The sequence below is a fragment of the Dendrobates tinctorius genome, unplaced genomic scaffold, assembly GCF_039654945.1.
Source record: "Dendrobates tinctorius isolate UK_male_01 unplaced genomic scaffold, ASM3965494v1 ptg000184l, whole genome shotgun sequence".
Classification (NCBI taxonomy): Eukaryota; Metazoa; Chordata; class Amphibia; order Anura; family Dendrobatidae; genus Dendrobates; species Dendrobates tinctorius.
In genome coordinates this window covers 14695118-14707222 of record NW_027361851.1, presented here as the reverse complement: position 1 = coordinate 14707222, position 12105 = coordinate 14695118, and positions in this window count along the sequence as shown.

Sequence of the window (12105 nt, the reverse complement as noted above, 5' to 3'; positions counted from 1 at the left end):
CCCACTCCCTCCTGATAAGGAACCTAAATGGGAAACCTGGAAGCAGTCTTTGTGTGCCTTGGATGAGATCCACATACCGAGGATGCTACGCTAAAACCTCACTTGCTGCTAGCACTAGGAAAGAACTCGATGTGTTCTCAGACGCATCCACAGAAGCCATTGCAGCTGTTGCCTACATGAAGGTGACGGGACCCGACAATCAAGATCACTTTGGGTTCATCTTCGGCAAAGCTCTGTCACGCGGGGCTTAGGTCAACTAAGGCAGAAATACCCGGGGCCCCTGTGATGTCCCTTTAACTAGGGGAAACCCTGTCTGACCCTCAACCCAGGGTTTTTGCTGATGGTGCAAATGCCTGAGCCTCCACCCTTTCCTTATTTCCTGCTCAACCCTAAGCTTAACCCTCCACCCTCCACCCAGTGAGGAGACAAACCACCAAAGCCCCAAACAATAAAGACAGACAGGGAGAACTTAAACTGCACCGCGCCGCATACACACAGGACTATACAGTAATGTGAACAGGGCACAACAAAACACAAATATGGGAAGGCGAGAAGGTAACAATGGCTCATACGACACCAGATATGAATCTCTCTCTCTCTCCAACACCTCCACTCCAGACCGGAACCACTAGGTATGACACACAAGCTATAATCGGCGACGCCCATAGGCCAGCACGACTATTTAAAGACCGTGGGCGTGACCAAACATCCAACCTGATCTTCAGCTAGATTAACCCCCGATAGCCTGAGAAACTCAAGCCGGCGCCACTGAGGCTATAGTGGACGGAGGTGGAACTACCTCTGCCTGCCGGACGGTGTGGTGTGAATAGCGTCTGACATGACAGTACCCCGTCTTCTACGAGGGACCCCAGGGCCCTCAAGACTCATAGGACCCGGCTTGTCCGGATGACGACGGTGAAAAGAACTGACCAGCCGATCTGCATGTATGTCCGAGGCTGGTACCCAAGACCTCTCCTCCGGACCATACCCCCGCCAGTGTACCAAATACTGAAGAGTACGGCGCACTACTCGAGAGTCCACTACCTTGGAGACCTCAAACTCTAAATCGCCATCCACCATGACTGGAGGTGGCATCGGCGTCGTGTCCACAGAGCCTACCACCTTTTTCAATAAAGCCCTGTGAAACACGTTGTGTATCTTGTATACTGCAGGGAGTTCCAACCGATAAGCAACTGGGTTAATGATGGCAGCAATCTTAAAAGGCCCAATAAACCTTGGACCCAATTTTAAAGATGGAATTTTGAGTTTTATATTTTTAGTCGCTAACCACACCCATTCACCCACACACAGGTCCGGACCTGGCACGCGTCTACTGTCAGCCACCCGCTTGTACCTCGCACTCATGCTCAACAATCGCTGTTTCACCCTCCTCCAGACCGATGATAATTGAGCTCCTGGCTGGTCCTCCTCCGGGACGCCCCCCGAGTCACCCTGACGTAAGGTACAAAATTGAGGATGTTGACCGTAAACACAAAAGAACGGAGACTCTCCCGATGACTCTTGACGGTGATTATTTAACGCGAACTCGGCCAGAGGAAGGAAAGTAGACCACTCCTCTTGGTTGTCGGACACAAAGCATCGTAAATACTGCTCCAGGTTTTGGTTCATGCGCTCAGTTTGACCATTTGACTGTGGATGAAACGCCGATGAATGTGACAACTTGATCCCCAAACGTGAGCAAAAAGCTTTCCAAAACCTCGCAACAAATTGAGTTCCCCTATCAGATACTATGTCCGATGGAACTCCGTGGAGTCTGACCACCTCCTGCACAAACACCTGAGCCAACGTCTTCGCATTGGGCAAGGAGGGCAATGAGACAAAATGCGCCATCTTTGAAAATCGGTCAACCACCACCAGGATGACCGTGTTCCCCGCCGAGACTGGCAAGTCAGTGATAAAATCCATGGAGGTTTCTGTCCATGGCCTATTAGGTACCCCCAGAGGCTGTAGCGTGCCAGCAGGACGGGCTCGGGGCGACTTGACCCTGGCGCACGTGATGCAAGCTGCGACGTACGAGACCACGTCCTGCCGGATTTTGGGCCACCAGAAACGACGGGATACCTGCTCCAAGGTGCCCTTAACCCCTGGATGACCAGCCAGTACTGAGTCGTGATGTTCCCTCAACACCTTAAGACGAAGATGAAGGGGTACAAATGATTTGTTGGCGGGAAGTCCTGGCGGTACCTCCTCTTGGGCCTCGGCAATCTCCGCCTCTACCTCAGTCGTGAGAGCCGAAACCACTACACCTTCCTGGAGGATGGGTACCGGCTCTTCCCGAGGTTCTACCCCCGGAAAACACCTGGACAAGGCATCCGCCTTGGTGTTTTTAGCCCCGGGACGGTAAGTCACCAGAAAATTGAAACGTGTAAAGAACAATGCCCAGCGAGCCTGCCTAGGAGACAGACGCTTGGCCGACTCCAGATAGAGCAGGTTCTTATGGTCGGTGATGACTGTGACCTGGTGAGCCGCCCCCTCCAAGAAGTGTCGCCATTCCTCAAAAGCCAATTTGATGGCCAACAACTCCCTGTTGCCGATATCATAATTCCGTTCGGCCGGCGACAGCTTCTTGGAGAAGAAGGCGCATGGATGCATATCACTCAAAGATGAGCCCTGTGACAGTACTGCCCCCACTCCCACCTCAGACGCATCAACCTCCACCACAAAAGGTTTAGACACGTCCGGTTGCACCAAAATGGGGGCTGAAGCAAAACTGTTCTTCAGACGCTCAAATGCACATATCGCCACCTCTGACCAGCTAGTCAGATCGGTACCTTTTTTTGTCATGTCCGTGAGCGGTTTGGCTATAGTAGAAAAGTGTTTTATAAATTTCCTATAATAATTAGCAAACCCAAGGAACCGCTGGAGCGCTTTCAGATTATCAGGCCTTTCCCATTGTAGCACCGCTTGCACCTTAGCGGTGTCCATTTTAAACCCTGCGGCGGACACCATATATCCCAAAAAAGGCAACTCCTGAACAAAAAATAAGCATTTTTCCAGCTTAGCATAGAGCTTATTCTCACGGAGAAACTGTAACACCTGCCTGACATGCTCTAAATGAATGTCCCGGTCGCTCGAATAAATGAGGATATCATCCAGGTATACAATCACAAATTTCCCCAGGACATGAGCAAACACGTCATTAATAAAATGTTGGAAAACAGCAGGCGCGGTTGTCAACCCAAATGGCATAACCAGGCTCTCAAAATGACCCTCAGGAGTGTTAAAGGCCGTCTTCCACTCATCCCCCTGACGGACCCTTATGAGGTTATACGCCCCCCTGAGGTCAAGCTTGGAAAACCACTTTGCCCCCGCCACCTGGTTGAACAAATCAGGGATCAAAGGCATCGGGTATGGATCACGGATCGTAATCTGGTTTAACTCCCGGAAATCCAGACATGGCCGTAACCCCCCATCTTTCTTCTTAATGAAGAAAAACCCCGCTGCTACAGGCGAGGACGAAGGCCGGATGTGTCCTTTGCTCAGACTCTCCGCGATGTAGTCTTTCAGAGCTTGTCTCTCTGGACCAGAAATATTAAACATCCTGGCCTTAGGTAATTTGGCCCCGGGTTTTAACCTAATCGCACAGTCATAGGCTCTATGTGGAGGCAGTTCTGAGCAACCCTTCTCAGAGAAAACATCCGCGAAATCCTGCAAAGCCTCCGGAAGGCTGGGCGTCACGGCGGACACACATGTGGCCAAGCAATTGTCCTGGCAAAAACCACTCCATTGGACTATGTCCTGAGTTTTCCAATCAATCACTGGGTTGTGCCTGGACAACCATGGAAAACCCAAGACCATTTGTGCTGGGAGATTACGGAGGACCCTACATGTAACCCACTCCGAATGTAGGACCCCAATGTGGAGTTTCACCTCAGCCACAAACTCCGTAATCTCCCCCTGAGGGAGGGGAGCAGCATTAATGGTAACCACCTGAATAGGATGAGGGAGTTTTTCGATCTTAAACCCGGCAGTGCGTGCAAACTCCTCATCTATGAGATTGGTGGCGGAACCGCTATCCACAAACACTGATATGGGTAGCTCTCTGCCCGCGATAATAACCTTGGCAGGGAGCATACATTGAGATACCATCATGGAGGATATGCATACGCTCAGTTGGGTCTCCTCCATACCCACTGAGCTTAGTAGTTTTCCGCCGGTGTGACCTTCTTCGGTAGCACAGGACAAGCGTTAACATAATGATTCCTTTTACCACAGTAAAAACATGCTCCGGGCTTCGTGAACCCAGGGATGCGACGCTTAACCTGTGACACCCCCGCAATTTGCATAGGTTCAGTGGGCTCACCTGCAGCAACCACACTTGCACCCCTGCTTTCCCCCAGGGGTAGCGTCTCCTGTGCCCCCTGACGCAAACGGCGATCAATACGTAAAACCAAACTCATGGCAGACTCCAACGATGCAAGAGTCTCATACATCAGGAGGGCCTGTTTAACTCTTCCTGAAACCCCATGAATAAACTGACTCCGCAGCGCTGGGTCGTTCCACTGTGTGTCTACTGCCCAACGGCGAAATTCGGAGCAATAGTCTTCCGCCATACATTCCCCCTGACGGAGGGCGCGGATTTTAGATTCTGCTAGAGCTAATCTGTCGGGATCATCATAAATGAGCCCGAGTGCAGAAAAAACATTATCGACAGAATGAAATGTAGCAGAGTCAGCTGGTAAGGAAAATGCCCATGCTTGGGGGTCCCCACTCAGTAATGATAACACCAGGCCCACCCGCTGAGCCTCATTACCTGAGGAGACCGGGCGCATGCGTAAGTATAACTTGCAGGCCTCCCGAAATATGACAAATTTGCTGCGTTCCCCTGAGAATCGTTCTGGCAGCGGGATCTTCGGCTCTGCACCGACACCTGCAGATGCCGTTTGCACCTTCGCTACTACAAGGCCCTGCTGCTGAACTGCCCCTTTCAACTCGGAGACCTGTAAGGACAGCGCCGCCAACTGGCGGGTTATGGAATCCATGGGATCCATGGACTCCTGAAAAATGTGGGCCGATTATAATGTCACGCGGGGCTTAGGTCAACTAAGGCAGAAATACCCGGGACCCCTGTGATGTCCCTTTAACTAGGGGAAACCCTGTCTGACCCTCAACCCAGGGTTTTTGCTGATGGTGCAAATGCCTGAGCCTCCACCCTTTTCTTATCTCCTGCTCAGCCCTAAGCTTAACCCTCCACCCTCCACCCAGTGAGGAGACAAACCACCAAAGCCCCAAACAATAAAGACAGACAGGGAGAACTTAAACTGCACCGCGCCGCATACACACATGACTATACAGTAATGTGAACAGGACACAACAAAACACAAATATGGGAAGGCGAGAAGGTAACAATGGATCATACGACACCAGATATGAATCTCTCTCTCTCTCCAACACCTCCACTCCAGACCGGAACCACTAGGTATGACACACAAGCTATAATCGGCGACGCCCATAGGCCAGCACGACTATTTAAAGACCGTGGGCGTGACCAAACATCCAACCTGATCTTCAGCTAGATTAACCCCCGATAGCCTGAGAAACTCAAGCCGGCGCCACTGAGGCTATAGTGGACGGAGGTGGAACTACCTCTGCCTGCCGGACGCTGTGGTGTGAATAGCGTCCGACATGACAGGCTCTCAAGCCTGACCACACTATTCCCAGTCTTGAACTCTGCGGGACCGTGCTTGCAGTAGAACTTAATGAGAGTTTTGGATTTGGTACATTTTTATAGGATGTCCTTTTCATGTTTTTATGGGTTGTTGTTGAGGTTTTTTAAAAATATTTTTTATTAATTATTCTCTTGTTTTTTAATTGGCGTATTTTTCAACTTTGCTGGGCCTTTTCCGGTCATTTCATGTGGCTACGAGGTCATGAAGAGTGGCGTACGGGACAATTTCCACTTCTTATGGACATACTGGAGAATTTTCTTGTTTTTCTATAATTTTATGCATATTTGTATTATGCTCACTTTTTTGCACATTTTTTAGTACTATGTATATCTATTATGTTCCCTGTCGTTTTATGTGGCTATGAGGTCATGAAGATTGATGTATGGGAAAATTTTCACTTTATATGGACGTATTGGAGAATTTTTATATGTCTTATGCTTTTTCATATTTTTTACATATTGGTATTATGCTCTCTTTTTTTGCACTTCTTTTAATGATATGTATATTTATTATGTACCCTGTTCTTCACTAATTAAATTGTAGCACTAGTCACTTTTTCTGATATTCACGGCATGTATTTGCATATATTTTTAAAGCTTATTATATATGGGCATATACACTCACTGGCCACTTTATTAGGTACACCTGTCCAACTGTGTGTTAAGACTTAATTTCTAATCAGCCAATCACATGGCGGCAACTCAGTGCATTTAGGCATGTAGACATGGTCAAGACAATCTCCTGCAGTTCAAACCGAGCATCAGTATGGGGAAGAAAGGTGATTTGAGTGCCTTTGAACGTGGCATGATTGTTGGTGCCAGAAGGGCTGGTCTGAGTATTTCAGAAACTGCTGATCTACTGGGATTTTCACGCACAACCATCTCTAGGGTTTACAGAGAATGGTCCGAAAAAGAAAAAAAATCCAGTGAGCGGCAGTTCTGTGGCCGGAAATGCCATGTTGATGCCAGAGGTCAGAGGAGAATGGGCAGACTGGGTCGAGCTGATAGAAAGGCAACAGTGACTCAAATTGCCACCCGTTACAACCAAGGTAGGCAGAAGAGCATCTCTGAACGCACAGTGCGTCGAACTTTGAGGCAGATGGGCTACAGCAGCAGAAGACCACACCGGGTACCACTCCTCTCAGCTAAGAACAGGAAACTGAGGCTACAATTTGCACAAGCTCATCGAAATTGGACAGTAGAAGATTGGAAAAACGTTGCCTGGTCTGATGAGTCTCGATTTCTGCTGCGACATTCGGATGGTAGGGTCAGAATTTGGCGTAAACAACATGAAAGCATGGATCCATCCTGCCTTGTATCAACGGTTCAGGCTGGTGGTGGTGGTGTCATGGTGTGGGGAATTTTTTCTTGGCACTCTTTGGGCCCCTTGGTACCAATTGAGCATCGTTGCAATGCCACAGCCTACCTGAGTATTGTTGCTGACCATGTCCATCCCTTTATGACCACAATGTACCCAACATCTGATGGCTACTTTCAGCAGGATAATGCGCCATGTCATAAAGCTCGAATCATCTCAGATTGGTTTCTTGAACATGACAATGAGTTTACTGTACTCAAATGGCCTCCTCAGTCACCAGATCTCAATCCAATAGAGCATCTTTGGGATGTGGTGGAACGGGAGATTCGCATCAGGGATGTGCAGCCGACAAATCTGCGCCAACTGTGTGATGCCATCATGTCAATATGGTCCAAAATCTCTGAGGAATGCTTCCAGCACCTTGTTGAATCTCTGCCACGAAGAATTGAGGCAGTTCTGAAGGCAAAAGGGGGTCCAACCCGTTACTAGCATGGTGTACCTAATAAAGTGGCCAGTGAGTGTATGTAACAATGCACTTTTCATTTTATGGTGCTTCCATGCACACATTTATATTTTGCATTTGCACTTTTTTGCCCATCATGCACACATTCTTTCATTGCACTTCGCGCATTATTACAGCACTAGCCTTTTTACCATGGTGCGCCTGTACCGCCTTCCCTGACGTCGGATCATCAGGCTGACGGCACCAGGGTCGCACTGCGCATGTGCCGTCTCCTTGATGGCCATGGGCAGTTTGCGTTCCACCGCCGCTGGCTTGATGGTCCTGTCGGATGTCCGGGCGGTGGTGCATGCGCCGTTCTCTTCATGGTTCCTCCTTCAGCATAGTCCCGTGCGTCAGCACTCCATTCAGGTGCTTTCATTAGCCTGCTTACATTATCAGGCCTTTCATTGGCCAGCGGTCATTTAAATAGTCAGAACCCTTAACCCGCAGCACGCCTCCTGAGAAAGTCTTAGCGAAACGTGCGTTGGGGCAGTAGGGACAGCGTTTTCACTCCATTATTGCCTATTTTTGTAAGTATTCCTCTTATTGACTTAGCAGTTTGTAAGTATTCCTCTTATTGACTTAGCAGTTCACATGGGTGTTTAACAGCAGACTAGCAGCTTTCATGGGAGGCAATGAAGCAATGCATAGAAAATTTTTTGCATTGATGCACTTTATGATATACTTTATATTGTTTTATTTCAGTCCTTTCATGTTAAGTGCTTATGACTAAATTTTGCATATTTATGGCCCTTTACATATTTGCATTTTGCAAAAAGAAGTACATTTGAAAATTGTGTGCCTATGTCTATTATGGCATTTTTGATTATGGCTGTTATATGGAGATAACGTGTCTCTGATTTTGTGGCACTTTGCAGTTCTGATGTAATATTTTTCTGTACATCAATAAATATTATTTTGTGATTTATGCTCCTCATATTGTAGTAGAACTCGCAGACTTTATACAGCATGAGCTGGACACCAACATAAACAACGTACAATACTACAGTGACAGTAAGGTTGTTTAGGTTATATCTACAACCAAACAAGGCGCTTCTACATGTACATCAGTAACCACATGGAGAGAATAAGGAGATCTTCCAAGCCTGAACAATGGCACTATATTCCATCTGAACTTAATCCAGCTGACCATGCCACTAGACCTATGTATATAAGTTCTTTTGCTAACTCTTCTTGGCTTTCAGGTCCTAAGTTTCTGTTGGAACAGAAGGGAAGTGAACGTGTTCAGAAAGTCTTCAGCATCAGGATCCGGATGGCGATCCAGAAGTCCGCTCCGAGGTCAGTGCTTTGGCCACAAACACTAAACTAACCAGCCTCAGTTGCCATCACTTTGAACGCTTCTCCAATTGGATGAAACTTGTCAAGACTATCGCAAGGTTAGTCCACATTGCGAGATCTTATCACAGCTCACGTGGAGACAAAGACTGTGACGGTTGGCACGTCTGCCATAAATCACTACCAATTGAGGACATTCCGGTAGGATGAACCATGAACAGAACACTGCCCTAGTACTTTGTTCATCGGATTACTGTTGGGTCGGAGACAGTTTGCCCTAGTGCGGCTCCTCCGATCCAAAGATGGCTATCTTTGGATGGTCTCAGGACCTGTCTGTCATCTACCTCATTTTGAAGTTATTATTGCATTGCATGCAAATTTGTGTTTGTTTTCTAGGTTTTTTGAACTGTAAAAAAAAACATTAATATAGTGAAATCCCTTATGGAATTTCAGACGGGGAGTGTGCTGTTCCATCTAAGTTATGCTTCTAAGGTTTATATAGATTGTATTATTATTTCCATTCTGTGTATAATTGTCTTGCATTTGCTCTGCTGCCACCTGCTGGTCTTTTTTCTGCATGGCAGCCTGCAGCTAATTAGTTCTTGTACATGTCTTTCACTTCTGGTTCAGAGGTCATGGCTTCTTCTTCCTTATAGCAGCCATTTGTTAGTGTCACTTTCTCTGGGAGAGACATGCTTGCACTGAGCTGTGAAACGCATCAGTTTTTCGACCACTTTGTTGCCCCACCTTGTTAACCACTTTGCTGTATCACTTCGTTAACACTCTGCACGTCTGGAGAACCTATTGTATTACCAATCATACTCTGTATGTCCAGATTTCCAATTAAACAAGTCTGGACTTCACAATCTCAGGTGTGCATTATCTCTCCGGATGCTCAGCAACGTGGTGCTGTCTGCCCTGCATTAAGGAAACAAAGGTAGGACCTCTCCCAGCCCCTATTCACCAGCCACATCTTGATTTGCCTCATGCGGGGACAGAGCAATACATATTTCCCATCCCTTTAGAATGCAAGTTCAAACATACCTATTTGAATTTTGGCCTTCGCCCACCACCACCACCATGTCCACCGCCATTCATTATGTGGCCCTCGCTTCAAATTTTCAGAGGGCCAGCAGGTGCCGTGAAACCTGCAATTTGTAAGCTCCACAGATCATTTTTGCCACTGGATCCCAATGGAACAACTGTCCTAGTGGTTGAAGCCACTGTAAGGTGAATATAATACAGGAGTTGGGGGAGCTGTATGATCAGTGTCAGTAAATTAGATTCTCTCAGACACCAAAAACATTAGAATTAAATTCTGAATGCAGTGTATGCAAGTGAGGGCCTGTATTGTGCTCAGTCTCATTTTACTTGGAAGCAGCCTCATCAAGGGAAAGAGACAGGAGTGCCATTGACCAATCTGCACAAGCCTACGCACTTCCTCTGGAAACTGCCCAACCAGGCAGAATGTATCTTTTGCATGGTTTTGAGCAACAACGAAGAAATTACAGGATATGTCCCAGAGAGTGTTGTGGTCTGTGGAGTGCACTACTCAGGTGACAGGCAGTGCTACAGAGCACAAGTAAAGGCCTTAGTGGGGCAATTACCATGTTCCAATATATGTAAAACTGCAGCCTGAATTGGTATCTGGAGCATTTTGACTCAGTCTCTTAGACATGCTTAAAATGTACAGAAACTGGCCAATACCCCACCACCATTTTTTTTTACAAGAACCCAAATTTACAAAATGTAAGGGAAGCAACAGTTTAATATAGAGACACAAGTCTTATTTAGGAGCCTGGATAAGTCAGGAGTAGTCTATGACCAGCACCGGTCTAAGTGCTAACGAATATGTATGACTAGTGTTGAGCGACTTTTGTTTTTTTAGGGTCGAGTTTCGTTTCATGAAACCCAACTTTTCCAAAAGTCGGGTCGAGCAAAATCGGCCGACTATAGGGAAAAGTCGGGGTCGTCCCGAAACACGAAACCCAATGTAAGTCAATGGAGAATTAAAGTCGGCAGTGAGAGGAGGACAGGAAATACACCAACAGTGCCCATTTGAATGCCAAAAGCATAAATTCTTGTTACTGAAGCTTGTCAACCTTAATTAACTTCATAATACTAGTTACACACTGAAAAATGGGGGTTATTTGGCTACAGTTGTGGGGGGGAGGGCTGGCTCCAGGTTTTCGTGGGCCCAGGGCCAAAGAGTGCCCCTTTAACACATACCACAACTCATGATGCTCCGATACGGCAGAGAAATAGCAGTATAGTACAATGAAAAATACTTCACTTCTTACATCTCATGACTGATATCCATTTTAAATTCTCCAATACCTCCAAAAACGGACAGTATATAACTCCATACAGTATTATGGCCAGCGCTTAGTGCGCTATACAGAGTAATGAGGCCCATATATTTCTCCATACGGAATCATTATTCCCATATAATGTTTCAAACCGTATATGATGCGCCCCACATAATGCTACAGTATATGTTGGTCCCAATGGATTAAGCTCCACTGTCTTATGGGCCCAAATAATGCTCCATATATAATGGGCCCCATTTCTACTGCTCTAGTGTATAATGGGCCCTGTAAATGCTGCTCCAGTGTCTGATGTCCACCTTTGGAATGCTCCAGTGTATGGTGGGCCCCATATATCATTCACCAGAGTATAGTGCTCCCCAAAAATTGCTGTCCCAACATTGAAAACAATTACATAAGTCTCCTTGCTAGGGAATCCCTGCACTACTCTGAACTCCTTGTCGTCCCCACCTTCCATCTCACTGCACTTGGCTGTTTAGGCCCTCCCACCGGCAGAGACACTTTTGCGTACTATGCGGTGCCCTGTACCAGTGCCATCGCCCATGAGTATGCCCACCCCACCTGCTCAAGGAACCTGCACTTTCATCTGCACCTTCCTCTTTGTCACCGTGTAAGGTGGTATAGTATGCGGGAAGGGGAACCTGAGTTTCCTCTGGGTCAGATTCTGGCTGTGTAGAGTGCGAGGGGAATGTAGTGGTCTGGGTCAATGTACCAGCAGCATCATCCAGCAGTGGCTGGGCCTCAGTGCACTTGTGGCGTCCCCAAGAGTACGGTGGCATTGCCTTCCTCCTAGGGAGTGTGTTGTCAAGCTTGGGAGCAACGAAGGATCTCTCTAGCAGTGAAACCAACACACAACACATTTCCCACTCCAGGCCAGCAGGGAGACCTCTGAACCTGACTGCTGAGGAGCTGCTCTCTGTGGTCGGGAGGAGGTAAGTTAGGGCACTCTGTGCAGGGAAGGGGAAGTGTGTGG